The sequence below is a fragment of the Adiantum capillus-veneris genome, chromosome 27, assembly GCF_014529385.1.
Source record: "Adiantum capillus-veneris isolate H3 chromosome 27, ASM1452938v2, whole genome shotgun sequence".
NCBI lineage: Eukaryota > Viridiplantae > Streptophyta > Polypodiopsida > Polypodiales > Pteridaceae > Adiantum > Adiantum capillus-veneris.
Genome location: NC_140957.1, coordinates 16,193,315 through 16,199,754, shown reverse-complemented (window position 1 = coordinate 16,199,754; position 6,440 = coordinate 16,193,315).

Below are 6,440 nucleotides of genomic sequence, written 5' to 3'. Positions count from 1 at the left end.
TAACCTATGGAGTTTGGAACATTATGTAGGGCATAAATGTACATCTTTGTTCTGAGGATACAGGAAATGCTAAGGATGTTGCAAGTCTTACTGTAAGGATTGTTGCTGTTAGAGTTGTTTTGCCTACGACTGAGCAAGCTCGTTGGGATGTAAAAGATGTGCAGGCTCGTGCATTGATTGCTTTGTCTGTGAAGTGCACTATTACTCCCCACATTCCTTCAACAAAGTCTGCAAAACAGGCTTGGGATATTTTGGCTGGTCTATATGCAAGTCGCAATGAGGCAAAAATTGCATTGCTGCGTAAAGAGCTAGAGTCAAAGATTATGCATGAGGAAGATGACATGGACACTTTCCTTGCTGGTATAAAGGATACCAAAGAACAACTTATTTCTACAGGACTCTTCCTCTCTATCCGTCTTGTCTTCCTATTTTGGGTTCATTCAAGGCTTGACCCTCACCCTCTTCCGCAACTATATTGACCATATAATAGGGGATCATGTCATAGCCAAGCTTGTCGTAGAACTTTATTGTGGGACGATCAGCCACTGCACACACATCTAATGTTTCCAAAATGTGTTCCATCCTAAAGGCTCTACTTATTCTTTTGGAAAGGGCTTTGAGATGTAGTCTTTGTCCTCTAAAACCCTATCTAAGATGCACTCTTCTTGCTTAAAGCTTCCACGCTCTGAAGCTTTGCATATCGATAGTTGCTTGGACTTATCGAACCATGTTGGGAGTTCAGATCCTGCTAATGTAGCTGAATCAAACTCCTCAATTGGTGTTCTGGTTACATCTTTATAACTATGGTCTTTTAGGTTTATCATGGTTGTTGTTTCCATGTTTCTCAAATATATATGGTCATACACCCAATCTTGGACCATTTTTAAATGTCTAATAAATGGTCTTCCAAGTATGATATTATAGTTTTTCTTCTCGCCAAAATCGACAATAAAAAATGTATGTGCGTATTCAATTCTACAAGAGATGACAATTACTTTCTGTAGAAGCCCTAGAGGTTTCTCCATATACCCATCTACAAGCTACATTTTCATTCTTGTTGCTTTTAAAGCCTGTTTTCCCAATTTTTTCCATGTTTCTTTTGTAGCAATGACAACCCCATCTCCATTGTCAAAAATTTCCACGGTGGTGACACCTTGAAATTCAACAAGAAGAGTCATGTTTCCATAGATTCTCCTTCACAATAATTGTTGACTTTGTTCAACGATACTAGCCTGGTCGTGAGGTGAGATTTTTCGAGTTCTTGGATTCCCTCTTGAATTCGTGACGAATGATCCTTTACACCAAACTTTTCCATAGAGATACCATCACCAGACGTGTTTGTCAGGTTGGATGAGGATTTAAAAGGGGTAAATCCAGACTTTTTCCATCACATAATTTCAATGCGTGAAGGCACTAAACCTACAAGACAAAGACCATACACATCAATGAGACCTTTGCAAAGAAGATTGAAGAGGCAGAGTTCATACACGAAATTGAACACGTTGATTGGGTTTCTCCAATTACGGTAGTACCCAAGAAAAATGGAAAATTAAAAGTGCGTGTCAATTTCAAAAAGATGAATGCAGCTACCATAAGAGACAACTTTCCCTTACCTACATCTGAACATGTATGGGAAACATCAGCGAGGATAGAGGCACATAGTTTTTTTGGATGGATTCTCAGGACATAATTTATTGGCTATACACCCTAAAGATAAACACAAAAGTGCCTTTGTGGGGGATTTTTTGCTTATTGAGTCATGCCATTTGGATTGACCAATGCCTGAGTTGCTTTCCAAAGATCAAATATTGTTATCAGATGCATACATGATCTATTATTCTAGTAAACATCTCAATACTATTGAGACATTTACACAGCATAGAGACAGAAGGATTAGACATTATATATGATGTGAAGAAGTTTTGGCATTATCTTCTAGCGAACAAATTCGCATTTTTTTGTGGACCACCAACCCTTTATTTTTTGTAAATAAGCCTTGTAATAAGGACCAAACTATTTGATGGTTTGTCATCTTGCTTGAGTTTGAATTTACTATCATTGTAGAAAAAGGGACAAATCATGTGAGGACTGACCATTTATCCAGAGTTATAAAGGGAGAAAAAACAACAAGAATAGATGATGATTTACCACATACTTATCTATTTTCTATAGAACTGATATCTAGATGGTTAGAATAGATAGTAAGCCTAATGACCAATACTCAAATGGATTTAGATGTCCCTCTTTGTATCACAACTAGATTAATAGGACAAATTGCTACATAACAATTATTAGTAGGATGTTTGTATAGACAAATGTGAAATGTGCTTGCTCTCACGACAATAGCGAACTCGTGAGCTCCCTAGCTTCTAGGGAGAAATAAGAGAGAGGATGAAAAAAGGATGTGATCCCTGCTCCACCAGCACCGATAATCCTACCAGACCAGGAGCAAGTAGAGCTGGATCTCAGTCACAAGCACAAACTAGAGCTCAAGGACCCATTAAAAGAACCAATATTAGTGTTGAATACCACATACAAAAAATTAATGATTTAGTACCAAATCCTCCATTGGAGTCCTATGTATATTCGGACATGAATGATTCACCAGATTCACTTTTGTTATTGCCTCAAATGCTCGAGATATATAGCATTATAGCCCCAATTTTGAAACATTTGGAGTTTTATCATAAATGGTCTCCCTAATATGATTTCATAATTTGATTTTGCCCCAAAATTCATGATGGAAAATGTGTATTTATAGTCAGGCCCAGAAGAGGTCACTATCACTGCCTTGAAAAATCCTAGATGTCTCTCATCGGGTCCATTTGCAAGTTGCAATTTTGTCCTTCTAATTGTTAGTTTTACCCAGAGTTCCTAAGTCTATTTAGTAGCAATGATACTCCTCACTCCATTGTTCAATATGGCAAAAGATTTAACTCCAACATATTCGCTAAGCAGTGTGGTATTACCTTCTTTCCCTTCACATTAATATCCATTCTATTTACAAGTATAGGTTTGAATTTTTTTTTAGGCTTGTTTTCCTGTTTTAAGTGTTGGATATGCTCATTACTCAACCCTTTTACTCCCATTCCCTCAAAATTGTTTAAACGCTTCATAAAAGTGGTGTAATTCTCAAGAATTCTCCAAAAATGCCCCCATTATGATTGTATGTTTGATGGGTGTGGACATAATAAAATGTATGTTGTTCATGTCCAACGTTCTTTCATTGTACAGTAGTCTCGTAGTCTTGCATACCACTAATTTTCCTTTGTGTTCTCCTAAATATAACGATAGGGTTCTAAGGGTGTTTTGAGAGATCATATCATTTCAATCTAAATTTTCCTCTGTTTTACTTGTCCTTAAACTTCTTCGATTCAATTGGGGGAAAGATAGAGAAAGAAAAAACCGTGAAATTGGATTGGATAGAGACAAGAGTGATTGCTAACCTGTGGATATTGTGGAGAAGGTTGCATCACGTGATTGCTGTTGGTGGACACACTGGAACAAAACATGTGTGAGAGATAACTCAACGTAGGCAAAACAACTCTAGCAAGAGCATACTTGCTAGAACCTACAACATCCTCAATAGAACCTATATCTAGAGAGGGCAAATGCCCTACCCAAAACTCCAGATGTCCTTCAACACAAGAACATGTGTTATCATGCAAGCATGCATTGACTGGTTATCCCATCCGATTTGTCCTCATCAAAACAAACATCTTGAAAACATTTGTGTTGTTGTTATCGATGGTGAGTGATTGCAGCTGATGTTGAAACTACTCCAAAAGAGGAAAAAAAGAGTCTTGTAGCTATTCCAAATTCTCACTTGATGCTTGTGGAAAAGTAGACTAGCTTTTGGCGTTTGACACACACATGAGATTTATACTTTAGGTTGACAAGGTAGAGTGGGGTTCTTTGAAAGGATAGTAGTCTCTTGTAGCCTTCGCCCTAGTCAGGTGAGTTATGTCCTATTGATTGACATATTTGTGTGTGGTGTTTGTTTTGCTACAATTGATATGGTGAGGCTTGGCAACCGGACGACATTTTGACTTTGTCATTATCGGGGATTGAGGCAACCTAGACTAGAGAAAAACCCAGTTGGGAGGCAACTTACCAACTGTGTAGGGTATATGGGGGTGGGGAAACTTACTAGGGACCTTGGTAGCTTTAGGCTAGATAGAAAGGGGTTGGAGGATGGTCCTTAAGATTTGTATTGAGTCCGTAAGGATATCACCGAGTTAAAAAGGTAAATTTTAGAGAAATTGTGATTTCATCTTCGTTTTGTGTTATTTCTCATTTTTAATAGGAGTAAGATATGTGAAAAAGTGTCAAAATTTCATTTGTGCTAAAATTATATGAAGAATCAAACTTTGCAAAGTCACCACTAGGCGCACCTAATACTTGGCACATTGATTCAAGATTGCTTGTGAACTTTTTGACAATGCAATCAAGCTTACTACACAAATAGGCCAAGCCATATTAGGTGTTCTTATGACGTCAAATCTCAATTTTAACACTTCAATAAAAATTGCACCATGCCTAATAGCAACAACCTATTTTTAGCAAGTCAATTTGGAGGTCAGAAGCACTTGATAGCTTCCCACAGGCATGCTCTATCCCCTTTTATAGTTGTGCATGTATTTTGTGGAGTATGATCATAAACAACTCGTGGATAGACACACTTAAAACCATAGAGTTATTGCAAGAAACTTACATCAAATAGAAGAGATTTCACCTGTGAGTGAATGCATAACAAGTCTCAAAACAAAAATGTCACACCGTATGAGGGAGATATGAGCACGAGAAGCAATAGAGAAGACTTTGTAGACAGAATCGATGTACACTCACTTCCATTAACCAAAACTTAGATTTATTTTTTACAAAAGTGGCTTTAATACCTTAGCCAAGGTTTAAAAATGAAGATTTCTGATTCAAACTCTGGGTAAGCTAATGACTGCACATGATCGAAATGTAACTACAAGAAGATGAAAGCTCTTTGGCCCATTACATATTGTACACATCCAAATGAATGACCTTGGTATAAAAATATTGGACTTGATGGGATTTTCATTCAATTAATGAAGCAAATTACAAGAGGTTTAGCTAACGTGATAGAAAATGGTTTTTGGTTAGCTAGGCAACTACATAATTTTTTTTGGAATACAATGCTCAAACGAAATCATCGGTCCTCGTGTCATGCAATAACTAAAAAGTAGCATCACCAATCTTGACTTGCATACTTAAAAATTTATGTAACTGAAAAGTAGGAGTACCTATGTTATCTTGATCATATGAGCTACCTTGCCAATCTTGGTTGTTTGCATGAAAACTTTTGGCATTGGTAGTCAACATAGTGTGCACTTGACGATTGTCCATGACTTCAAATCTTTCAAAGTGTAAAAAACATGCTACCTTGTTTTGAGGACATTGAGTAGCTGCATGTTAACTCTTCTAATAATAGGTGTAAATAAACCGTGAGTTTTAGGTTCTCTCACAACCAAGGGTTTTGATACACCTATGATTTGGTGCTATGATAGCTACCGACATATGGAGTTTTAGGTTTACTTTCGAACCTTGGGTTTAAGGTGTACCCAATAACCTAATGAGAGATGGTTTACAAAAAATAGGACTTGAAGCAAAACATATATTTTTGGGAGGTCTTACCACTCATGTGTGGCAGTATCTATACTTGTACAAATTTTTGACATGGCATGAAGTGACAACTGATAAGCAAAAAGAAGGCTTTGACTAAAAAGTATATGATTGTGTTGACAATAGACAAAACAAATCTATGACACTTAACTGGGAAAATAGTTCTTGAACTCTGTGTTGATGTGCTAAGTGCTTGAAGCAAACAGTTGGAAGAGTCTTCACTAGCTTCATTGCTAGCTATATTTGATTAACAAGAAAAGCCACTAAATTGACGTATATGCATATGTATCCGAGAGAGGTGCTGTGTTTAAATTGATATGAAAAATACCCATGACATTTAAAGCATGTTGATCCTTCGAGTTATCACCTTCAATCAGTCATAAATACCTCGAATCGATCTGCATATGTTGATTGACCATCTTCTTGTGACTGCAAAAGCTTGTACTTGAAAGCTCACATATCTTGCTCACCCGTGCCATATGGAGCAGCCATTCTGATACACACATGATAGCCAAAAATACTCCAACCGTTGGCAAGTACTACGTGTGCCAACTATCCAAATTGCAACCTTTGCTAAGGGCGTTTCAATATGCTGCACATCGACTAGCTCTGCCCGTTGTGGACAACATTTTGAGATGCTCAAGTACTACCAAGTTCAAGTAATTTCCCTGTAGGACGTGCCAAAGATAGCAACGTTTTGGAACACTTAATGCAGAGAGAGCATCGCCGCTTATGCTTAGTGCATTTTGATATGCCATCGCCAAGCTGTTGTTGGACAATGTTCTGAA